The sequence below is a fragment of the Erinaceus europaeus genome, chromosome 6 (assembly GCF_950295315.1).
Source record: "Erinaceus europaeus chromosome 6, mEriEur2.1, whole genome shotgun sequence".
Taxonomy (NCBI): Eukaryota; Metazoa; Chordata; class Mammalia; order Eulipotyphla; family Erinaceidae; genus Erinaceus; species Erinaceus europaeus.
In genome coordinates, this window is record NC_080167.1 from 13,692,638 (window position 1) to 13,718,990 (window position 26,353).

At 48.2% G+C, this 26,353-nt stretch overlaps 1 protein-coding gene across 5 annotated transcripts in view; it reads right to left on the bottom strand.

The window, feature by feature from the left end:
- Positions 1 to 26,353, bottom strand: part of CUX2 (cut like homeobox 2) — a 224,487-nt gene that overhangs the window by 140,838 nt on the left and 57,296 nt on the right. The window lies entirely within an intron of this gene.

A 26,353-nucleotide genomic window follows, 5' to 3' on the forward strand; every position in this document is an offset into this window, starting at 1 on the left:
GGCGCGAAGCGCAAGGACCAGAGTAATGATCCCGGTTCGAGCCCCTGACTCCCTACCTGTAGGGGAGTCACTTCACAGGTGGTGAAGCAGGTCTGCAGGTGTCTGTCTTTCTCTCCCCCTCTGTCTTCCCCTCCTCTCTCCATTTCTCTCCTATCTTACAACAATGACATCAATAACAACAATAATAACTACAACAACAGTGAAAAACAACAAGGGCAACAAAAGGGAAAATAAATAAATATAAAAAATATAAAAGAATTAACAAAAACAGGGAGTTGGGGGGTAGCGCAGTGGGTTAAGCGCACGTGGCACAAAGTGCAAGGACTGGAGTAAGGATCCCGGTTTGAGCCCCTGGCTCCCCACCTGCAGAAGAATCACAAGCGGTGAAGCAGGTCTGCAGGTGTCTGTCTTTCTCTCCCCCTCTGTCTTCCCCTCCTCTCTTCATTTCTCTTTGTCCTATCCAACAACGACAATAACAATAATAACCACAACAATAAAACAATAAGGGCATCAAAAGGGAATAAATAAATATTTTTTAAAAAATTAAAAAAAAATAATGAAAAGGATGTGCACAGCATTGCCCACGCTGCTGTCAGCCCATCAGACAGCTGCTGGCTGCCCCCATTCACAGAGAAGGAAACCAGGCCCAGAGCCTGGGGACTTTCTAAAAGAGCAGTAATTCTGATGGCAAGACAAACCCCACCCATCCCTGTACGACAGACTGGGGAATCCAGACGATTCAACACGCACATCTGTGAGCACAAATGTCCTTTCTGCACTTGTCTTCAGAATATTCGAGGAACAAAAAAATTGGAGGTTCTTGGGAGGGGAGTGGGTGGATCTATGAGACCTGGACAGCAGGCTGCTAAGAACAGTGGGTGCTGGCTGGCCAGGACACGGGCTTCACATCTCTCTCTCTCTCTCTGTGAATGCTTGGGATATGCTTGGGATCTTCCTTAAGAATAAGACCTTCTGGGAAATCCCGTCACCCACGGACACCCTCGGGTGAGCCTTCAGCACACTTGCCCCCACAGAGTGACTGGCTTTGACTGCATCTGATGACAAACTGGCAGGTGTTGTCACAGAGATGTCATTCTCTTTGCTATCCAGAGAGCACTGTGCATCACTGTAGATATGTGTCATTACAGCCAGGAAGAGGTAGGACAGCTTTGGGTAGGTGTTAGCAGGTGGTTCTTGGGTTAAATTTTGACCCTGCCTGGATGTCCTGGAACTTCTGTTTGAATTCAGCACTGAGGAGTGAGCCACAGGCCTAGTGTCTCTCTTCTGGGACTTTTTCTTCTTCTTTTAAAATTATTTTATTTATTTGCTTATTTACCAGAGACAGAGAGAAATCAAGAGGGAAGAGGGAATAGAGAAGGAGAGGCATCTGCAGTACTGCTTCACCACTCATGAAGCTTCCCCCCGCAGATGGGTTCAGGGGACTTGAACCAGGGTCCCTGTGCACTGTAACATGTGCCTTCTACCAGGTGTGCCATCACTGGGCCCCTCCCTCCTGCTGTTTCTGTCCTGGGAGATGAGCCAAGGAGTGCTGGTCCTGTAGCCAGGCCCCATCTCCACCGAGCACCCCTCCACTCTTCCCTGTTTCTTTCCAGAGCACCCAGAGGGCACCCTCCCTTTTCCTCCCACTTGCAGTAGCTCCTTCAGGAATGTCAACTCTGGGACAGAGTCCCCCTGTGTCACCATGGAAACACTAGAGGCTGACACACACAGTAGCTGCTCAGTAAACATGAGTGCACAACAGAATCTGTCACTTTTGTACTCAAAGCCTTGAAGGCCCTTGAGGTGCTAGGGGCTCACCCCACCCCCTTTCAAGGCATGTCCTGTCTGGTCCCTATACAGATCCTGTGCTTAACTTTCTTCTCCTTCTCCCTCTTCCTGCTTTTAGTTTATTATTAGTGAGAGGCAGAGAGAGAGGGGAGGGAGAAAGGGAGGGGGGAAGGGAGAGAGAGAGGAGAGAGAGAGACAGAGAGAGAGACAGAGACAGAAAGAGAGAGAATGAAAAAGACCAAAGCACTGAAGCATCCCACAACGCTGTGGGGACTAGGTTTGAACCTGGGTTGTGCACATGGCAAAACAGTGTACTACCCAGGAGAGCTATTTCATCAGCCTGTGCTTAGGCTTCCTATGGGCCCAAGAAGGACCAAGAGTCTTCTGCCAAGCATTCCCTTGCAGGCAAACCTTTCCTCATCCTTCACCACACAGATCAAGTGTCACAGCCCTCAGGAGTTATCCCTGCCCAGCCTCTCCACCACTCCTCACAGGCCACAGGATCCGGGTACACAGGTGGCTTGGGCCACCATCAGTCTCCTGGGTCTTAGTTGTGGACACACGTGTGCACATTCACTCACACACTCACAGGCACACTCAGCCCTGTTAGTCCTGTTTCTGTGAAGAACTCCGACTAATGCAGATTTGGGTACTGAGAATGGCCCTAGAGGAAGAGAATTTTCAGGGTGAGCTTTCTGGATTGCTTCTGGAATTGGCTTTAATCTGATTAGATCTCAAGGGATTGTTTGTTTGTTTCTCCATCACTAGAGCCTCACTGCTCCTGTCAAAAAAATTTTTTTGAGGTTTTTTTACTCCCTTTTGTTGCCCTTGTTGTTTTATTGTTGTAGTTATTATTGTTGTTCTTGATGTTGTTGGATAGGACAGAGAGAAATGGAGAGAGGAAGGGAAGACAGAGAGGGGGAGAGAAAGATAGACACCTGCAGACCTGTTTCACTGCCTGTGAAGTGACTCATCTGCAGGTGGGGAGCCGGGGGCAAAGTTTTTTTGAAGATTTTTAAAATTTATTTATTAATGAGAAAGATAGGGGGAGGGGCCAGTCAGTGGTACACCTGGTTAAGTGCACACATTACAGTGCACAAGGACCCAGGTCCAAGTCCCTGGTCCCCATCTGTAGGGGGAAAGTTTCACAAGTGGTGACTCAGGCTAAAGGTGTCTCTCTGTCTCTCTCCCTGTCTCTCTCCCTCTTCCCTCTCAATTTCTGACTGTCTTTATCCAATAAATAAAGATAATAGTAATAATAATAAAAGAAACATAGGAGGAAAGAGAAAGAACCAGACATCACTCTGGTACATGTGCTGCTGGGGATTGAACTCAGGACCTAATGCTTGAGAGTCTAGTGTCTTAGGCACTGCACTACCTCTCAGACCACACTGTCAGCTTTTTTTAAAGAAAGAAACACAATGATGGAAAACCACACCCTTCAAGTTTCCCCCACTGTGCAGGGGACTAGGGCAGGGCTTGAACTTGGGTCCTAGGCATGGTGAAGCTCTCTGTGGCGCAATGTCTTGCAAGCCCTCTGGTTTCAGGGTTCTAATGATTCCACCTCCTGCAGAAAGAGAGCACTGGCAGCCCAGCTGTGGCCTGGCACCATGCACGACATCCCCAGGACAATCTTAGTCCCCCGATAGGGAGCAGGGGTCTGGGTGCCTGTTCAGGTGCTATTTTCAGAATGCTGTGGCCAACTACGAACATAAAGAGATATAGAAGCTACCTACTCCTGATGTCACTTGCCACAGTGGAGGGAAGGGGTCAGCTTGGGGACAGAAGATCATGGCTCTAGTGTCCAGTAGTACCCTGAGGAGGACAACACTTGCTGCCACTGCAGGGCTGCAGGCTCAAGTTCAAACTCAGCCTTACGGACATTGCTCTGACCGGGAAAAAATGAGACCTGGAGCTAGTGAAGTGCAGGTGTGGGACCCCTGAGTGCTGACAAGGAAGGCTTCTCTGCCAGTGAAAGCGGTCCCCTCACCACAGTGGGGGTAACCCTTCTACCTCACTTCTGAGGGGCTCCACACTCTCACTGCCTGAGGAACTACCTCACTTCCGAGGGGCTCCACACTCACTGCCTAAGGAACTACCTCACTTCTGAGGGGCTCCACACTCTCACTGCCTGAGGAACTACCTCACTTCTGAGGGGCTCCACACTCTCACTGCCTGAGGAACTACCTCACTTCTGAGGGGCTCCACACACTCACTGCCTGAGGAACTACCTCACTTCTGAGGGGCTCCACACACTCACTGCCTGAGGAACTGGTAGTGGCAGCAATGGAGGCCGAGCTGACTCTTCTCAGCACACAGGGACCCTGCCCTGCATTTGCTTCTAGACCTGCCACTCCAGAGCCCTAAAGGTGAGGTGCTGGGCCCTAGGGGTGGGGGTAAAAGCCACGGTATCCCCCAGCCCCCAAAGACCAGGAAATTCTGGTCACCACCAGAGCCAGCAGAGCCACAGCAGCAATCAGAACAATCAGAATATTCTGACTCAGGCCACTCCTGGCATTGGCTGGCTGATCTTGATGCTTTTAGAAGTGAAGGAGACAGGAAGCTTACTAAATTCTTACTTGATCTGTATAAGCAGAAAGTTCGAGGCCACGTGAACACAAATACAACCAGGACCACACAAACAGCCACAGCCTTTTGATCACTCTGGACTCTAGCCAGCTCTCAGATCCTTGAATGAGAGGGGGAAGTGGGGTCCACTAGAGGAAGGACTCTGGTCTACTAGTGAGAACTGATCCTGTTACATCTTTGCCTCAGCCTTACCCCAAGGGGACCAGGACCTTTGACCATGGTGACTGCACAGGGGTGGGGATGGGGGAGTAAATAACTCGACTTTCAAAGACTCCTGGAGGGGCCAGGGGGTGGCACACCTGGTTAAGTGCTCACATTACAATGCACAAGAACCCTGGTTCAAGCCTCTGGTCTCCACATGCAGGGGGAAAGCTCCATAAGTGGTGAAGCAGGGCTGAAGGTATCTTTCTGTCTCTCTCCTGATCTCCCCCTCTCCTCTCAAATTCTCTCTGCCTCTATTAAATAATATATATCAAAGACTCCTGGATACTGGCTCCGAGCTGACAATAATTCCAGGAGGTCCAAAATGTCATCTTGGACTACCAATCAGATGGCGGTTTAGGGAGGCTGTTTGTTCAGTCACAGGTGCAGTTTGGCTCAGCTCCAACCCCCACTGAGCCCCATGGATCCCTGAGCCCCTCTTGTGGCTATGTCTTCAGTTCTGGAACAGACTAGAAAAGAGAGTCTTGGCCACTGGCAAAACCCTCTGGAAGAAGTCTACACAAAGATTCAGAATTCAGTTTCCTTTTTGGGAAAAACAACAACAACAATAAAAGTCCAACCAGTCATCTCTGACCACACTGTGCTTACATCCTTGCAACCATCATGAGAGCAGCTGCTCTAGACATTCACTCTGTCTCGCTGTAGTCTCCACACTCTGCGGCCTCACGTCTGTACTGTCTCCCTCATGACTCTCATGGACGGGGCATCTGTGTGAATCTGAGTTTACCATTCCTGGGGGCTGGGTGTGGCATGCCCAACTGAGTGAACACTTTAACATGTTCATGGACTTGGGTTCAAGCCTCCGGTCCCCACCTGCAGGGGGGACGTGTCATGTGTGGGGAAGCAAATGCTGCAGGTGTCTTCTTGTTTTCTATCCTTCCCCTTCTCCTCTCAATTTCTCTCTGTTCTATCAAATAATCAACAAACAGCCTGAGTTTGCAGTCACTGCTTTATGGAGTTCCCTTTTCCTCTAGACTGCGAGGCTTACACATGCAGAAGTCACAAGTGTGCTCAAAATATGCTTGCAGGAGGATGGATGGATAGATGTCTCCTGTAGCCTAGACTGAAAACTAGATGAGCCCCAGACACAGCAAGAACAAGAACAGCTTCCTTTTCAATCAACCCATCGAGCTTCAGAGGACCCGGGGCAGCAGCGACTATACTCCGGTGGTTAAGAGTGTGGATGCGGACAGCCTTAGGCTTGCTCAGAGAGCCACAGCCTGAATTCCCACATGAGCCAGCAAGTCCACTCCTAGTCTGGAGCTCAGAGCACTGGACGCAGGTGTCCACCTGTACACATACATGGATGAGCACAGAAGTGCACTTCACAGCAGCCAAAAGGGAGAAGCACTTAGTTTGAGTGTCTGCCAGCAAATGAACAGATAAAAAAGGTGGTGGGTTGGGGTAACGGCATATGATTCAGCCAGGAAAGTATGGGTGTACACCACGCTGTGAGTGGACCTTGAAAACACTGTGCCAGACTAAAGAAGAAAAGGCCACATGCTGTGTGAAGCCATTTGCACGAAACTTCCAGAATAAGCAAATCCAGAGATGTAGACAGGTGGTTGCCAAGAGCTGTGGCAATGGGGAGAAGGGGAATCACTGCTAACAGGGACAGGGCCCTTTCAGAGTGACGACACTGTCCTGGAACTAGGAAGAGGTCATAGCTGCACAGTGTCACGGTCAAATTAAGTGTCACTCAACTGTTCACTTGACAAGGGTTAATCTGGGGTTGGAAGGCAGCTCATTGGGTAGGGTACAAACCTCACCATGCCTGTGAGGCTCTGGGTTCCGCAGGGACGCGCTGTGACGTGGAGGTGGGGTGGGGAAGCTTCCTGGATGGTGGACTGGCACTATTGCATCTCTCCATCTCTTTCTTTCTTCATTATCTAAAGTAAAAAGGATTCCCAGGAGTGTGGTATTGTGCATGTGGGAGATTGGGGTACCCCATTAAGATGGCTAGTTTCATTTCCGCTTAAAATAAGAAAGTATCTACTGAAGCCAGGCTACCCAGGCTCAACCTTGCTAATTTCACCCTCTGGGCTTCAGTTTTCTTATTTGTAAAATGGGGTCAAGTAGCCCCCACCCTTCTTGGTTTCCTGAGATTTATGAGTAGAGTGCACATTAGGGCTGCGGGAGATAGCACAGCGGCTATGCAAAGTGACTTTTAGGCTTGAGGCACTGAGCTCCCAGGTTCAAGCCCTAGCACCACAACCCAGAGCTGAGCAGCACTCTGGTAATAAACAAACAAACAAACAAAATAAAATGAGAATGAGAGCATACAGCACCTGGCCCATTCTACATCCTGGGTAAATGTTAGTGTTTTGGGGTATCATGGGATGTGTGTGCATTTCCTTCCGAAATGGGTCAGCAGAAAGCTTCCAGGAGCCCAGCAGAGTTGGCCATGACTGCCAGATCCCCAGTGGCCACTGTGCCCCACACCTAAGGCAGGAATCAAGCATTTCCTGCCCATTAAAGTAAGGCAGAGGCGCCCACCTAGGAAGAAATAAAAACTAAAGATCAAGCAGAACCTTCCTGCACTCATGCTGCAACTTCCTCTCTTTAATAACCACCGTTCAAGAGAGGTCTAGGTGGGGGAGGACTAAAGGTAGGTGGGCCCTCCACACCATTTGAGGCTGGCTGCAGGCTCAGACTTGCGCCCCTAAATCACTTATCTGGCCAGGAGAAACTTACTGGAGGCTCTCTGCTCTCCTGACGTTATTTATTGCTGGTGCAAATTGGCAGGATCTCCCCGGGTACATAACTTTTCCCCTGACTTGTTTCTTTCCAGTAGATTCCAGACTTGGGGGGGGGGCAGCCTGGCAGACGCCAACAGAACAATCTTCTTTCAGCGGCATTAATTATCTGGATGGCCTTCCATAACAACAAAAGAGAAATCTTGACCCCCCCACCCCCGCGTGCCTGCCAATATTTAAGGCGCTGGGAGAGGGAATCCTGTTATCTCAGCCTCTCCAGGAGCAGTTGGCTTGATGAAACAGCCTCCCCCAACCACCGCCCTTCCACTCCTTTTTATATTCCGAACTTTCTGGCCTGATTAATTCTCCCCATCTCTGTAAAGGGTCGGGTATACTCTCTGGAGTGTTGACTTGATTTTCTTCTATGAAAACATCCTCACAAGAAATTAAAACAGCTTAGTCCACCCTTGTTCAAGAAGCTACTTGTAAAGAGCCTTACTCCTTGAGAACAGAAAAAGGTGGAGGGAGGAAGGAAATTAAAAGATTTATAGGGAAGTCCGGGGGGGGGGGAGGGGAAAGAATGCAGAAGATGGAATATGAGTTGAGAAGATTTCTTTATTTTAAATTAAAGTTAAGGATTAAAGGCATCAGGCTTTCAAGAGTTATCGTGAAAGGCTTTTTAGCAGTCCCAAGTGGACAGGCTGTAATCTTCTTTTTAAATGGCTATATTTAGACTACACAGAGCACTCAGGCAGTCGAACCAGAAACTTCCAGCAGGGGACCACATGCAGGTCGGAGGATGGTGTTTCGATATTAGCTGTGGAGACGGGACTTAACCACCTAGGAGTGATCTGTCTGGGAGGAACACGGCGAGCACACAGACTGGGGAGTATCAGTGGGAGAGGCTCATGCCTGAGTCACGTTCAAAGTCAACTCCAGCTGTAGAGAAGGTAAGAAGACCTCACCCCCAGGACTCTTTTGTTCAAGGGGTCTCAGAGTCACAGGGTTGGTACGAGTTGACCTGGAACCACAACCTAGTAACGCCTCTGATAAACGCATGCCTGGATTCTGACTTAGAAAGGTGCTTTCAATTCAGAAGGCTATCTTAAAACCCCCTTCTCTTAAGAGATCAACCAGGAGATCTGGTAAGTGAGAAGGAATCACTTCTAGGAAATCTACCAATCTCCTTCTCTATCTCCCCGTGTAAGCACCCTAGTCATGCTTGCTGGATCTGAGATTTCACAAATTGAGCTCAATACTAGTGGGGCTGTGGAATACCAGGTGGTTTGGGAAGCACATGTTAAGTCAACGAAGTAAGGGCTGGGAAGACAACATGATGCATCTGCAAAAGACCTTTATGCTTGAGGCTCTTCGGTCCAAGGTTCCATCTCCAGCACCACCATAAGCCAGAGCTGAGCAGTGCTCTGGTCTCTCTTTTTATTTCTCGTTAAAATAAATAAATTAAAATGCCTTTTAAAAAAGAATCATTGTGGTAAAGAACAGTTCACCCTCTAATGCCAGAAACCAAATTAAGGTTTTTTTTTTCCCCAGCTTAAACATATATTTGTTTATGTCTGAGATAAAGCAAGCGCCAGCGTTGATGCAGCCCAGGAGCAGAACGCTCAAGTCTGGCAGGCGACAGGAGGGAAGCCAGACACTGCAGCCGAGCAACTCAAGGATGCTTTGGGTGTCTGAGCCAGCAGGGCCTCCTGGGCTGCTTCTGTGCGGTTTGGGTTTTGTTCATTACTGGAAGCACGAGCCAATGTTCTAAAATCAAAAGTGACAATGACCCCAACTTGCAGAGCAACATAATCCTCTCCCAGGAAGCAGAAACACGTTCGCCACATTTATCTCAAATTGCAAATCAAAGCAGACTCCAACATATTTTCTTGGAGTTAATCTCCAGCAGCCTGGTGGCTCTAAAGGGATTTAAATTAGACCAGGATTTCTGTGGTCACTTCCTTCTTAAACAGGACTACAGAGAGGAGGTGTCAGAGCACTTGGGGGGGATGGGGTGAGACAGAGAGCAGGGTGGAGCTAGAGTCCCCAACTCCTGTAAAACCCCACCAGGCTCCACAGCTGCTGCTCAGCAGCCCAGTGCTTTAAGTGAGGAGACCCAGGCTCCACAGAGCCGGATCCTTCGGCACTGGGGGAAGCTTGGTGCTGCGGTGCCTTTCCGTTTCTCTCTGTCTCTCTGTCTCACTCTTTCTATCGGAAAAAGTCACCCTAGAGCAGTGAAGCCATAGAGATGACACTCCCTCAAAATAGGGGGTGCTCCAGAGACTGTGCTAACCCCAAAGTGGCTATGTGTGGTTTAAGTGAAAGGAGTCATTGTTCAGTCTGTAATATTTCCAAGGCCACACGATATGGAATGAATGGGCTTGTGTACATGCCCTGGCTTGTCACTCACTCATTCTTCCATCTGTCCACCAGGGTGACAGAGCCTCTGTGATGTGCTGGAGCCTGTCTGTGGTCCCAGGGCACGTAGCAGAGACATCCTAGTGTTGGTGGATTCCAGAGAGGCCTGAGAAAGGCAGCAGCTTCAGCCTGGGGTTGGGGCGGGATGGTGAGCCATGCTCTCTTCTCTGAGCACACCCAGGAGTCTCCATCATTAAGTCTTTGCATTAAGTGGTAAGCACTATTTAGTTCATCAATTCATTTATCCAGCAGATGTTTGCCCAATGAGGCCCAGAGTCCAGCACCCGGGCAGGAGAACAAGTCATTCCTGCCTTCTAGATAACAGTCTAGCAATGCTAGATTTCTGCCTGTCAGATGACTGAGAACAAAGAGTGTTTAAACAATCTGGGGGCTGGGGACAGGGGGACGCTCAACAGGACCATTGCATGTAAGGACAGCCATGGTGAATGTGTGCATGGGTTTTAAGAACAATCTCTGGACAGGCACCATTTAAAGTGACATTATAGATGGGGGCTGACAACTTGGGGTCCATGGGCCCCATCTGCTCACCCCATTTTGTAAGTAAAGTTTTATTGGAACATGGGCACACTCACTCTTTTGTGTCCTGTCTAAGGCAGCTGAACACCACATCATAGACTGTATGGCTCACAAAGTAAACACTGTATTATTAGAGGGAGAGGGAGGGGGAGGGGGACAGAGAGAAAGACGGGAAGAGAAGGAGGAAAGAGGGGGAGGAAGAGGAAAGAGTTGGGAATGAGGGGGAGGAGAAGGGGAGAGGAGGAGGAATAGGAGAATAAAATTCCTCCCATCTCCTACCCTGCAGCTGTATTTTCACAGAATACATCTGGGAACTCTGATGTGATTTTCTCTGAATTAAATCCCAAATCTGCTTGCTTTGGTGGGCCAGATTTTTCACTTGTTGAGTGTGTTTAGAGCAACAGTTCTTTACTTTGGTGATCTTTGGGAAACTTCTGGAAATCCTCATACCTAGACCATGCTCCACAACAACGAAATCTGAAGCTCTGGCAATAAGTCTTTTTTTTTTTTTTTAAATCTGCATATTTTTAAAGCTCTGTTGGGTGACTCCAACAGGCAGCCTTGACTAGTAGCTCAAAGGCAGGGGCATCTTCCTGGCAGCAATTATCAAGAATGAATGCATTTGAACCACCAGACTGCTGGTCCAAGGCAGGGGCATCATGGAAGCTGGTTCAGCTGGGCCTGGATTGGCATCAATGGCACTGCCCACAGTAAATGCAGTTGGGCTTCAGGTAGTTTAGCAACTGGAAGGAAGGCCCTGGCTGGTAGTGCTTGCCAATGTCTATGGTGTAAATACTCCCACCAATGCAAATTCCAACCTACCAAGTGCATGTCACAGAGCTAGATCTGTATCAGCATGCTGTTCTAGAGTTTTCCCAGCACACAATGAAGATGGATCAAAGAGCTGCAAACACATATAACAGTCAATAACTGGGAAAAGATGAGGTTCTGAGTATTTGTTACTTTGGTTTCGAGATAAATAAGCGCATTTATCTGAAGTAAGCTTAGACAAGCAACCTCTTGATAATGTCTTACCAAAGTCGTAGAAATTTAACAATTGCATTTTATGGGTGGGTACAAGTTGACACCCACCAGTCACTTTTGGGACTCAGAAACCAGGACGCTGGAGCTGTCTCTGTAGAGACACACTGGCAGCAGGACAGAAGCTACCTGGATAATACAACATGGTGGAGAATTCCAAGCGGGACTGTTGGTTGTTTTCCTTGAGCTGCAAGCTGCTCTCTACTGTGCAGGGATATTACATGGGCTCTGCAGACAGGATGGCCTGGGTTCAAATACTGAACCTGGGCTGTGTGCTTGAACCACTTCCTGGGCTGTGTGCTTGAACCAATAACTCCCTCTCAGAACTTCAGTTCCTTCATCTGTAATGTGGTGATGACTGTGCTCTCTGGCTGGCGTTAAGTGGTATGTTAAACGTGATCTTGTTTAATAGGGCATGAGGGGCTCTAAGGTGGCCCATGCTTCCAGCCCAGTCAGAGCAGCCTCAGAGCTGGCACTGACACTGCTCCCTTGGGGCCTGAACACCTGTGACGGGCAAACCCCAAAGTCCACTCATGGAACACGCAACCAGCAGATATGTCATGGGAGCTAGGAACATGCCTGAGTTGTGTTTGGTCTCTGAAGTGCTGTCACTGTGCTATAGCTTCTGTGTGCTGTGGCAGTTCACAGTGTCTGACACTCCACCAAATCAAGCATTTGATGCTTCTATTGAGAACATCTCCACAGTCCCTAAAACCACAAATGTCACCCAAGAATCTCACCCTACCTCAGCCCAGATCACAAGTTTCTGGCAGGGAAGTTTTATTTTTTAATTTTTTATATTTATTTATTTATTTTCCCTTTTTGTTGCCCTTGTTTTTTTTTATTGTTGTTGTAGTTATTATTTTGTTGTTATTGATGTCATCAATGTTGGATAGGACAGAGAGAAATGGAGAGAGGAGGAGAAGACAGAGAGGGGGAGAGAAAGACAGACACCTGCAGACCTGCTTCACCGCCTGTGAAGCGACCCTCCTGTAGGTGGGGATCTGGGGGCTCGAACCGGGATCCTTATGCCGGTCCTTGCAATTTGTGTCACATGCACTTAACCCACTGTACTACTGCCTGACCCTCTGGCAGGGAAGTTTTAACTAGTGTTGTCTCACAAGCTAGGTGAAGGGAAGATGGCCAGCCAGATAGTTTACTGAAGAGTGTGCTGCTTTGCCTTGTATATGACCCAGGTTCAAGCCTGGCCTCTACCAAACTGGGAAAAGCTCTGATGACGTGGTTTCTTTTTCCCTCTTTCTCTGTCTCTCTGCCTCCTCTCTCTGAAATAGTCAATCTGGAGCAGTGAAGCCTCAGGCACTACAAAAAAAAAAAAGAGTAGAAAAAAGAAAAGTGAAAGAAAGAAGAAAGCATCTTTTGGTTTTATTGTTTAATTTTTATTGGGGGGTTTTTATTCACATGAACCTACTGAATTTTAGGAAGCCTAGATGTCAGAAATATTTGAGATCACTGGGGCTTCATCATTCCAAGTTCAATTTTTTTTTGAGACAGAGATGACAGAGAGGGAGAGAGAGAGAGAGGGAGGGAGAGAGAGAGGGAGACAGAGAGAGAGAGAAAGGGAGAGAGAGAGGGGGGAGAGAGAGAAAGAGAGAGAGAGAGAGAGATGGAGATGCCACAGCACTGGAGCCTCCTTTAATTCAGTGGGGGTCAGGTTGGAACCTGGGTTGCACATATGGCAAGTCAGTGCACCATTCAAATGAGCTATTTCACAGGTCCTCAAGGATCATTCTAAAAGAGGGAAGGGGGGAGAGAGAGAGAGAGGGAAGGAGAGAGGAGCACTAACACCAGAATGCCCTACAATGTGATGGGGGCCAGAGTGAGCCTGTTTTGCAATCACAGCAAAGCAAGGGCACTACCCACATGATCTACTTTGCTAGCCCAGAAATATAATTTTAAAGGCACTGAAGAATAATCTTATAAGATTTTTGCTTTTACTTCATACAGATTAATTTCAGAATGTAGCTTTTGGTTGACAAATAGAAAAAAGAAAAGAAAGCCCCATGGCCCAGGAGGAAACGCAGCGGCTGATCTATTCATGGAAGCTTGGGGTCCAGAGTTCAGTCACCAGCATCACATGAGCCAAAGCTATGCTCAGGTTCTACTCTTGTGTTAATAAATAGATTTCTTTAAAAATCCCCCTCACCCCTGTCCAAAGTTAGGATATTTTCCCACTATGAAAGCATCATAGCAACCCTCCTACATCTGGGGCTGTAACTTGTTGGCACCACCATCCCAGGCCTTTCAAATCAGTCTTCTGGCCTGGGAGTCCATCTGCTTCTTGCTTTACCAGGCTGTTATGCAATTCAAATGAGATAGTGCAGTGCACGAAACACAAGCCATATCATTGCAGGAAATGAGGAGCGTGTATAAAACCAGATGATGCCCATTGCTCTAAAGCTCCAAGGAGTCTCCAGACAAGCTTTCACTCTGTTTGTATCCCCCAGTCCTCGCTCTGATCTATGCAGGGTCCGGCCTGCAAGCACCCTCTCCCCTTGGGCTCCTGAAGGGAACCCATATCCTCAGTCTCGTGCGAAGGCTTTGGGTGGCCAACATTCTATAACTGTGTGTTCCAACCCCCTCACTCCTCAGAAGAAAGTCCTCCCTAAAGTATTTTTAGTAGAGGGTGAGAGACAGTGAGGCAGAGAGAAGGAGAGACACAATAGTACCAACCTACTACTCAGGAAGCTTCTCCTTTGTGGTGTTCCCATGTGGTGGCCAGAGATTTGAACCCAGGGCCTTTCCCATGATAGTGAACACAGGTGAGTTATCTCCTGCCCCCCTCAGCCTATTTTTCCCCTTTATTGTACCTTTCTTGCATTTGATAGGACAGAGAAAAATTGAGACAAGAGGAGGGAGACAGACAAGGAGAGAGAGAGAGAGTTACCTGCAGCACTATTTCACTGCTTGTGAAGCTTCCCTTCTGCAAATGGGGACCAGGGACTTGAACCCCAGGTCCTTGTGCATGGGAACATGTGTGCTCAGCCAAGTGCACCACCACCTGGCCCCCTCCCTTCTTAGAAGTCCTTCTTAGAAATGTGTCCAACCAGGGGATTTCATCAGAGTAGCAGCCTATATATCGACTTATGATCAAACACAGAATAGAATCTACATAGCCAAGCAACACCGCAAAGCAATTAGTTAACAAGACAATGTCCCTGAGTTGCTGACTTCTTAAACCTTAAAGAAATAAAAAATGGGAGTGACTTGTCATTTTATCACTTTGTCCCATCACTTCTCAGTGCTAGGAGGCCTTGGCGCTTCCTAATTATGAGCAAGCCTCATTCAATCAAGACTCTGCTGCCGGCTCTTCAAATAAATGCTTCAACCGATGCCGTGAAAGCAACACCTTTTTTTTTCCTCCAAATAAATTAAACCTCTGTATGATAATCATTACCTAAAAAGTCTCTGTAGATGTACAATTTCATTTTTAAAGGAAATCATAATTATACACATTCACCTGTCAAATGACTAGGAGTTCTCAACATACACTGTGTGTCAGCAGGAGCTAAAAGCTAGGCAGAAGGCTGGGAGAGGGCTGGGGGCTGGGCCCTGGAGTCTCTGTGGGCAAGTGCGGGGTCCATGAAGAGCAGGGCATTCTTCACTCACTCATTCATTTATTTTATATTTTATTTTTCAATAGGCGTTTTGTTTTTACCAGAGCACTGCTTAGTTCTGGCTTATGGTGGTGTGGGAGGTTGAACCTTGGACTCTGGAGCTGTAGGTATGAGAGTCTCTTTGTATAATCATTATGCTATCTCACCCTTAAATATTTTATTTATTTATTTATTGGATAGAGAAAATTTGAGAGAGAAAGGGGGGAGATATAGAGATATCTGCAGCACTACTTCACTGTTCATGAAGGTTCCCCCCTGCAGGTGGGGACTCTAGATTTGAACCCAGGTCCTTGCACATTGTAATTTATATGCTGAACTGAGTGTGCTCCCACCCAGTCCCTTTACTTTGTTTTTATTAGAGTACTGCTCAGATCTGGCTTATGGTGGTGCTGGGGATTAAACTGGGACCTTTGGAACCTCAGGCTTGAAAGTCCCTCTGTATAACCATTGTGCTATCTCCCGAACCCTCACTCATTCACTCACAAATCTCCACTGAAAGCTGAGTCAGTCTGTGGGCAAGGCAGACCTGACCCCTACCTTTATGGGATCTCTGATCTGGTGCAGAAGCCAGACACAGAGAAGAGGGATCAGACAAGCACTTGTGACTATGGTGGTGGATAGCAAAGCACCACAGGGTAATAGGAGTTGGATCATCTAGTCAGGGGCCAAGTCCTTGAGAAGATGGCACTTGACTTGACAACTAACAGAGGCGTAAGGATAAGCCAGGGGAAGAGCAGGGGCAAGAGATACATCACCTTCACAGATTGGAAGACTCAAGATTGGAAGATTGGAAGATTCAAGAGTGTTACAAAATGCTGTTTTCTCCAAATTCATCTACAGGTTCAATGCAGTATCAGTCAAAATCAAGGAAAGGTTTTGTTTTTGTTTTTATAATGACAGGCATCTCTCTTCCTTCCATGTGTCTGTCTGTCTGTCTCTCTCCATATATATTTTTTCCAAAGGACACAGAGTAACCAAAGAAATCTTAAAATAGAAAAAACAAGGTTATAGGACAATCTTCCCCATTTCAAAACTTATTGTGAAGTTATAGGAATCAATGTAATGTGGTATTGCTGTAAGGATAAACATATTGATCAAGGAAACAAAACAAAGAACCCAGAAATTGAGCCATACACTTGATTTTTTTTTTTTAAGCACCAAAATAATCTAAAAGGAAAAGAAAAGCTTTTTAGCAAATGGTGTTGGAATAACTGGGTATCTCTATGTGGGGGAGGGTCCTCCTTAAATCCCTCCCTCACCTCACACCAAAACAGTCATTTGAGATGCACCAGAAACTGAAGCATGGATGCTAAAACAACAAAGCTTTGAGAATAAAACATGAGACTAGATTCATGGCTTGAAGGTAAGCAGACATTTCTTGGGTCACAGGGGAAAGAGCATTCCAGAACAGACAGGTCTGGGGGGGGATTGTTTTTTGTTAAGAACTGAGACAAGACCAGCACTGCTGCAATTGGCAGGTGAGGAGGAGAATGAGAGTCAGACACATCAATTGCGACACTGATCTTCACAAAAACCTGCCCTTCCAGAGATGGAAAGATAGCCACAGACTTAGGAGAAAATATTTGCAAATCAGTTATCTGGCAGAGGACTTAGAAAACCTCCAGAAAATGTAAAGAGCTCTCAAAATGCAGCAATATGATGACAAACAACCTAATAATAAATAGATAAGACTGTTGCTAGATGACTGGATACAGAAGCTTTGGTATAGAGGTTCAGACAATGGTGGACTGGAATAAGCACACACGTTGCCAAGTGTAAGGATGTGGGTTCGAGCCCTTACTCCTCACTTCTAGGGAGGATGCTTAATGAGCAGTGAAGCAGGCTTGCAGATGCCTCTCTCTCTATCCCCCCCTCCCCTCTCAATTTTCCTCTGTCTTATCCAATAAAAAACAGAAAGATAAAATGGCTACCAAGAGCAGTGGATTCATAGTGCTGGTACTGAGCCCCAGTGATAACCCTGGAGGCAAAAAAAAAAAACAAAACACAGCAGCGATATGGGATATATACTTACTGGGGTACTACTTACTACTAAAGGTGATTATACTCAGTGAAATAAGTAAAGAGGTGAAAGACAACTACTGGATGGTTTCACTCAGATGTGGCATCTAGAGAACTGACAGATATGTGTTGCAAAAAAAAAAAAAGCAAAAAAAAAAATCCAAAAAAGTAAACAAACTGTCCTAAACAATTGGTGAGAACTATGCTGGTTATCATGTGGGGGTGGGGGTGGGGGAACACAGGACTTTGGTGGGTGTGATGTGGAAAACTTGTGAACCACTATAAAATCACTAATGAAGTATTTTACAGAATAAAGTGAAAATGGGAAAATATTTTACTAAAATAGACTGTGGATAATGTGTGAACACATGAAAAGATGCACAATTGTCATGATTAGAAATTCAAATGAAAACCCTAGTGAGCTACTACTATACATCTAGTAGAATGGCTGAAATGAAGGAGAGAGAGAGCAAAGAAGAAGAAGAAAATGAAGAAGGAGGAGGCAAAGGAGGAGAAGAAGAAGAGAGAAAGGAAGGAATGAAAGAAGGTAGGCAGGCAGGCAGACTTCATAATACCAAGCATTGGTGATAACATGGAAATGTTGGAATTCATTAGTAGGAATACAAAATGACATAGAGAAGCTTAAGTTTGTTGAAAAGTTAAATAGACACTGATCAAATGACCCAGCAATCTCACTCCCAGATATATATCCTAGAGAAACTGAAGAAACAAAAACTAGTATCATCACACATCTGTATGCCTATGTTCATAGCAGTTTTTTAAAAATATTTTATTTTATTTATTTATTCCCTTTTGTTGCCCTTGTTGTTTTATTGTTGTAGTTATTATTGTTGTTGTTGTCGTTGTTGGATAGGACAGAGAGAAACGGAGAGAGGAGGGGAAGACAGAGAGGGGGAGAGAAAGATAGACACCTGCAGACCTGCTTCACCGCCTGTGAAGCGACTCCCCTGTAGGTGGGGAGCTGGGGTTCGAACCGGGATCCTTATGCCGGTCCTTGTGCTTTGCGCCACCTGCGCTTAACCCGCTGCGCTACAGCCCGACTCCCGTTCATAGCAGTTTTATTCATACTTGTCAGGAACTGCAAACTACTCAAACATCTCTCAATAGACAGATGAATAAACTGTGGCAAAATTGCATGTGGGAATACTATAGAGCAGTGAAAAGAAAGCACTGACAGATGCAGGAAGTAGCATGGAGAAGTCTCAAATGCCCTGTGCTAGATGAAAAAAGTATGATTTTAAAAACTGTATGTGTGTCACCCCTAATTTATGCGGTATGCAGAGCAGTGGCAGCCAGGTATGTGGGTGGTTTGAATATAACAAAACAGCATAAGGAAATTGGGGGGGAGAATAGAACTATTTCATATTCTGACTGTTTTCCAAGTTCATTGGACCAGTTTATTGTACATAAGTTAAAATAAGATGTTGTTGGTCATCTCATCTCCTGCTGAAGCATTTATCCAGGTTCACTCTCCATCCTTGCCCCAAGCGTGGCTCAGGGGTCCTCGTGGCACATCCTGGGTAGGTGGACTCAGTCCAAAGCCCTGCGGTGACTCAGAGCTCAGGGCCTGGGCTCTGCAATTCAAACGGGTCACCATGTGGGGACACAGGGGTGACAGGGAAACATTGCCCAGATGGAACACAGACTGTCCTGAAGAGGTTCTGGGAACAACTCTCAGGACAGAACCCAGCCTGTGAAGAGCCCCCTCCCAGGCCTTGGCTTCCCCATGCCCCTGGGTCCTCCCGGGTCCCAAGTGAGTCCGTGGTGAAGAAGCCCTTCTTTCCCCCATGCCCAGATGTATGAAGCAACAGGGAAGCCCCAGACGCTGCTTAAGAGGGATTTCTGAGGCTGAGGCTCTGGTGTCGCGCAATTAATGCAGCAAACATTGATTTCTGCAGTGGAAGAGGCTGCTTCATTAATTCCAGATGCTCCCACCAGTCAAACCAGGATTCAGCTTCTTTGCAAGATGAGGCAAATGAGAATACTGAATTTTAAAATTCCTTTCTGCGGCAACCTTTATTACCAAACAGAGCAGAAAACCCACCCACCCAGGCTGTTTAATGCTTCCTAAATAATTAATAGCACCTGCTCACCCCACATTTGCACAGGCAAGATCTGGGGGTTACACCACCCTGGTGTCTCCCAGAGGTGTGGCCAGCTGCCCCTCACCCATGTCTAGGACAGCCACTGTGTCTGCTCTGGGGACTCTCCTCACGCACCCCCCAGCCCCATCAGGACTCCTTTCCTGGATTGGATTTCTTTCCAAGTTGGAAAGTAAAGCCCCAGCAGGGACTTCCTGAGAAAGATGTCTGGGGGTGTTGGTGGGGGGATGTTGAAGGCCAAATAGAGGAAGAGAAGTCTGCTGGGAGAGCCTAACAAGTTGAAATCCATTTGCTTTTTTAAAGGTAAACCCCCCTGCAGGTGTGGACAGGACATCATGTCCAGGAGGTACATGAGCTGTGCTGCTGGGCTTCCTGTGACTCTGTGGCCTTGCCTGGGGTTTGTGGCCACTGGCTCAGGTCCCTTGGGAGTCTGTGAGGGACCTGGGGCCTTCAGGGCCCATCATACGCGGATATCTTCGCCCACCCTGTCCAACGCTTGACGTCTTGTCACCCAGTCTGGTCCCCTATGCCTACACTGAACTTCTCTGTTCCAGTCTCTTGGAAACAGAGTTGGCAGTCAGCTGAGGTAAAGAATAAAGAACAAACACCTCATCACAGACCCCTGCAAGCGTCAACCCGGCTTTGACCTAGCACATTATGATTGGGCCCTCCTCAATCGCTATCGAACAGGCCATGGCCGGTGAGCCGTTATGTTCCATCGCTGGGGAGCCAGAGACGACCTGAACTGCCCCTGCGGCTACAGACAGACTATGACCCACATAGTCAATGAATGCCACCTCTCCAGATTCAAAGGAGGTCTCGAAACTTTACATCAGGCTCAACCTGACGCTGTTGACTGGCTACGGAAGAAGGGCAAACGCTAGAAGAAGAAGGGCCCATCAAAGGCCCAGGGACCCTGAGTGTCTGCACTGACATCCCAGAAGCCCTGGCCCAGTCAGTGTATTTGAGAAGTGGGAAAGCAGGAAGCATTCTTCTGCTCTGATGCCCACAGCCCCCTGTGCCCCCCACCCCCAGCCTCATTGGGCCCCTTCAAGCAGGTCTCCAGGCCAGTTCCACGGCCATCATTGGGGACAATGCTCTGAACCCTGAGCCAGGTTGCCCTTGGTGCTGCTCTTGGGGTGGGCCCTGGGCTGGCCCTGGGTGGCCCTTCTCTCTGTCCTCTCCTAGGAACTTGTCAGTCAGGTAGACTCTCAGGACTCCCAGGCCTCCTGATTCCCCATGAACTGGGGAGGAGGTCTATAGAACACACACACACACACACACACACACACACACACACACACACACACACACTCACACATACTCACACACACTCACACTCACTCACTCTAAGGCCACTGGCTGAGATCTCCTGCCAAGAGGAGACCTCGAAGGTAGGAGCCTGATGCTCACACTGACCTGGCAGCTGATGATGCTGACAGACCTATAACTGGATCCCAATTCAATGGAGTCGGGGGGTGAGGGGTGTGTGGGGTTTTCCACATGAGGAATTAGGGAGAAAGGAGTGAAAGTGACTTGATGGCTTCCCTTTGTGTTGATAAACCTGGGCACTGCTGACAAAGTCACAAGGTGTCCACATTCAAGGCCACTTAACATTCACTCCCTGCCACACTTCCAATTTTTATTTTATCCTTTTTTAAAATTTTTAATTGCCACCAGGGTTATCACTTGGACTTGGTGCCTGCACTACAAATTCACCACTCCTGGAAGCCATTTTTTTTCTTTAAAAAAAATACATATATGCATTTGACAGGACAGCGAGAAATTCAGAGGGGAAGGGAGATAGAGTGGAAGAGAGAGAAAGACAGACACCTGCAGTCCTGCTTAACTGACTGTGAAGCATGTCCCTTGCAGGTGGAGAGCAGGGACTCAAACCTGGGTCCTTGTGCATGGTGATATATGCACTTAACCTGGTGTACCTCCATCAGACCCCCAACTCTTCCAATTATTTATCCAAGAGGAGTCTGGAGATAAGGCACATAGTCTTCTGAATATGTGGGAGCCCCCTTAGCATTTCCCCAGTCTTCTCCGTCATCCGTTGAATGCACCCAAGATTTCAGGCACCAAATCCCACCCAGCCCTCAACTGTCATCTCAGGCTTCGCACTGTTTTAATGAATGCCAAAACTGTTTTTTCACTTGATAGAGCCTGACAAGACCAACAATCACAGGGTAGAGGGAGACTTCTTGCTTTTCAACAAAGGTTAATAAATAGTGACAGCATTAAGTCTATTCTGATTAACTATGCTGAAAGATATTATTGTTGTTTGTAACATGAAATCATTATTGGATTAAGCACAGCATATAAAAATGAAATGTGAGTTTTAATCTCAAACACAGACACACAGGCTTCTCAGAGGATGGAGGAGCAGCACTTGGTGGCTAGGAATTTTTAAGTTGCTCTGGTGACAGGGTGTTATCTGTCACTTGTCTGGTCTGGATTAGATGATGCCTCCTGGTAAACCCTGCTAGTCTCCCCAAAGACACAAGGAGGCAACCCTCACTTTAAGGCAGGACCCACAGGGGAAGGACAGTCCAGTGGCCTTGCTCCTACTAAGGTTCTCAGGCCTCAAAGCCTGGAACATGCCAACTGCAGGCAAGGAGATGGGCTGAGTGTGGGGTGTGAGGGGTGCACCATCCTGTTCTCTAAATGAAGAAGCTGGAGGGAGTAAAAGTGAATAAATGGCTCTCAGTGGACAAGGTTGGAAAGCGATGACATTCAAATTCAAAATCACTGTTTTGCGCCATTATTCCATCTGCTCTGGAGACTGAACCCTACCCTCACTCACTGCTCTGTTCTAGATTTGTTCACCCTGCACCAAGACTGTGGCCTCTTAATACCATTCCCCAGTGAAAGGATTCTCTAAAGCAATGCCTGAGCTCAAAGCTGGGGCTGGAAATGGACATGGTGTCTCTGCAATTTTGGCTTCCCAAGAACATGAAGGAGTCACAGGATTCAGGAGCCAATCAGAGGCCCTCATGCATAAGAGCTGGGGCAACCTGGGCCCAGTTGAAAGTATGGAGAACCCCAACAGAAGTCACCATAAGCATGAAAGGGGAATGGAAGTGGGGGCAGTGGGCAAGGTGCCGGACTGGTAGGCACGGGGTCCTTGGCTCTATCCCCAGCATCGCATGTACCAGAGTGATGCTTTGGTTCTCTTTCCCTCCTCTCTCCTTCTGTCTAAAATAAACAAATAAATCCTTTTCTTTTTTAAGATAATAGGAAAGAATGCAGACACTTCAATTATGCTTGAACTTATGGGTTTACAATCCATGGATTGTAAAGTTCTATTTACAACTCTCACTGGCCACGTTTGGAGGATGCCAGGGAACCAGCTCCTGAATTTAAAAGCTGGCCAAGAGAGGCAAAGAACTGAGCATTCGCTGTCTTTTCCCTGAATCCACTTTCCATCGAGGTAAGCAAATACTTGATGATGGGAGGTTTCTCCACAGAGGTACCTCCCAGCTGAGACAGGAAGAAGCAGGGCAGAATCTCCCTCTCAACAATCCGCAAACCCTAATGAATTAATGGAGCCAGGCGTGGGTTACCGGCGGGCTTGAAACCAGCGGATGAAGGGCTGATGGAGAACTTGACAGCGGATGGATCTCGACGGCTGACAGCTCCTGGGCCTGCGGATCAATCTCAGTGTCACAGAGCCAGCCAGACCTCAAGTGCTCCTGATGATAGGGCAAGCCACCGCCAGAAATATTGAGCCAGTGTCTAATCAAGCCTCTGGCACTGCCACCAGTTCACAGCAGACTTGGAGGTGGGAGGATGCGCTAAGTCACAGACACCATGGGGACCTGCTCAGCCAGAGCCAGTAGAAAGAAATTTGGTGGGACAAACAGTCTGACTTCTTCAACCAGAAAGAAACACTGCAAGAGAAGGGAGGAGAAGGGAATGCTGTGGAGGAGGAGGAGGAGGATGGGGAGGAGGAAGAGAAGAAGGGGGTGGAAAGACAGGAGGCAGAATAAAATATGAGTCCACACTGCTACAAATAATTTATAAGTAAGTAGAGGAAAAGAGGAGGCTATTCAACTAATAAAGGAAGAAGTAATGATGGAAAAAGGAAAATCGCCATTTGGCAAACTGCTTCAATACCGTTTTAGGCTGGAGATCTGAATGGATGCTAAAATTAGTTTGCAAAAGAATGACAAGTAACCGAGTATTTACACTGTCTCAAAGTGTTTCCCAGCTAGCTACTTATTAATTACATGCTCACCATGGAGAACCCCAACAGACGTCACCATAAGCATAAGCGAGTGACCACAGGACATCATATGTCCCCTGGTATGAAACACTGAGGACACGTCACTCCTGGAGTGTTTCTGCCCGAGACACACAACCTGGAGGTGATTCTGAGTGACAGTCTATAGCCCCAAATCCAGGTACATTCTGGAAAATAAAAACTGAGGTCTCTGCCAAAGTGCCAACGTCGCCCAACAAAAGAGAAGCAGAGTTCAGAGCACAGAGAGTCCTGGAATGAATGATTCAGCGAATAACAGTCAAGTTAAACAAAAACAGGTCGCTATTGGCTCAGATTATCTGCAAGTTCCAGGGCATGGCTACACTCAGTTGCTCAAACAATGTTGTGTCATCCTGCCTGTCTTCTGCTCAGCTGGTTCCTGTGTGGGGGCTCTGCTCTCAGCCAGGGTCCTCTCCTGGCATCTCTGTTTTACCACCTTGACAACCCCAAGGGACAGAGGGTATTGCTACTAGCTCTGTTTGCTTCCTAGGCTCACAGCCACCTCAGCTTTCTCCCCTACACTGCCCCGAGGCAGTTAGTGGTCACAGGTGTGTGTTTGTGTGTGTGTGGGGGGGGTTTCCACATCTGAGGGCCAGCCAGTCCCCAACCTTCCTCTCAGCCTAAAGTCTCCCCACCTGCAAATAAAAGCAGTGGTTTGAAATCAGAGAGTCCTGGTTTTAGATCCAAGCTTGGTCAATTCCTCAGAGATAAAAGTACTTGACCACCCCTGCCTCAGTTTCCCCATGTGTGAAATGGGTCAGTGCTGCAATGATCACTGATGAACATGGCAGGGAAGCCTCTGGGTTTGGATAGTGGAAGTTTGACAGTCAATAGACAGGACTCCTAATTCCCTCAGTTCTGGCTTTCTGCAACCTTCCAAAAGGTAGCTTCTCCAAGTCACACCTGGGAGGGAGAGGGAGGGGAGGTGGTGCCTGATAAAGACCCCCAGGGCTGAACTGAGCCCTGCAGTGGGTAGACATCCTCGGGCAGCACCTGGCAGCTGTGGGCACACTCCCCTAGGCACTGCCCGCCACAGAGGGGCCTGGCATGTAATGCTGTTTACTTGCTTCTTGCACTTCTGCATTCCCCCCCCCCCCCGTCATGAGTTTGTTGCCTGCAGCTCACAGGCCCCAGCCCCCTACCCCAGACCTGCCCCTCCTTGAACCCTCTGACCCTGAGATAATGGGCATTCCACCTGCCAGCTGAGACAGGCCCTGTCTCACACACACACACACACACACACACACACACACACACACACACACACACACACACACACACACACACACCCTCCACTAGCCAGGAGGATGCAGTCAAGATGGTGGCAGCTACAACACCGGGTCCTCCCGAGGTGCAGCCCACAGCTCCCTGAACTCCCTGAAGCGGCAGGAGAACCAAGCAGGGAAGCAGAAGGAGCAAATTGTAAGTGACGTCTACATGGCATCTCTGCCTGGCTGAATTAGGAGCGGCATCTTGAGGACAGGAGGATGGGCCCCAGGAGAGCATCGAGAAAGTTCCCGAAAGGAGGAACTCTCGTGGTCCAAAGCCCGAGACATCCTACCAAAGCTCTGGGCAGGGGTCTGCCAGCTTGGCTAGGAGCAGGATGACCACACACGGCACCTTGAGAGATGGGCCACCTGTCACGGCCTCAGCTGCCCCTGTGCTCCATGGGGCGGCTGTGCTGTCTGTGGACCAAGGAAGCTTCTGGATTGCAGAGGGAGCTGACACTGAGCTGGGACTCTCCACCACCTTCACTGAGCAACAAGCAAAGTCTCCAGGCCCTGCCCTCTGTCCCCTCCCTGCCCCCATCTTGCCTGAGGCTTCCATGCCCCTGAACCTAGGAGTCCCTGAATCAGAAGTGTCCTTTCCCCTTTCTGAGGCATCAAGTGTCTCCAGGCCCTTAGTGTAAACTCCCCCCAACCCCCTGCAGGTCACCCATGTGCTCAGTTATTCATGTCACTGCTGAGTCCCAGAGAAAGTCCACAGGCCAGCAGGTGCCCTTCTCCCTACTTTCCAGACTAGGAGACAGAGTCACAGGGAGGCAAAGTACCAGGAAGTGAAGGTGACCAAAGTGGTCTTCAAAGGCTTGACTCTTATGCCAAGTGTGAGGTCACTGGCAGTGCTCTGGGTGGGGTGGGGGTCCTGAGGTACAGGCCCGGGGGTGGGAGGGATCATGTCCACCTAAGCATGGTGCTCATGTCCACATACAGTTCTGTACTCCTGATACACACTGGCCTTTCCTTTTTTTTTTTGCCTCCAGGGTTATTGCTGGGGCTCCATGCCTGCACTACAAATCAACTGCTCCTGGAGGCCATTTTTCCCTTTTTGTTGCCCTTGTTGTTTATCTTTGTTATTATTGTTGTTGTTATTAGTGTCATTGTTATTGGGTAGGATAGAAGTTGAGAGAGGATGGGAAGACAGAGGGGGAGAGAAAGACAGACACTTGCAGACCTGCTTCACCAAACGTGAAGTGACCCCCTGCAGATGGGGAGCTGGGGGCTCGAACTAGGATCCTTATGTTAGTCCTTTGCCAGCATGCACTTAACCCACTGTGCTACCGCCCGGCTCCCAACAGTGGCCTTTTCAAACCGTCTCCTGGGCTCCCAACAGTGGCCTTTTCAAACCGGCTGCTGGGAAGGGCTGGTGATGCACCTCTGGAGCCCTGGGCCCCAGCAGTGGACCCCTGGGAGGGGAGGACTCTGCTGGGGACAGTGAAGAACCTGGCCAAGGACAGCAGGAAAGCCCGGCTGGAGGAATATTTTAGGCAAAGTTGTCATGCTCCCCTCCCCTTCTCCTAGAGAACATTCTAGAAGGGTCACACACAGCAGGCTGCAAGGTCAGCTCGGCCCTATAGGACAGCCATGGTGAAGAGCAAGAGAGCTGGGGAGTCCAATGAGTGGGGTGGGGGCCACGACAGGAACACTCAGTGATCCTGGGGGCATCCCCCCTTTTCACCTTGGCAGTTCTAGGAATAGTAGGGAGAGGAGGGCAGGGAAGATCTGAGAGCACTCACTGCTT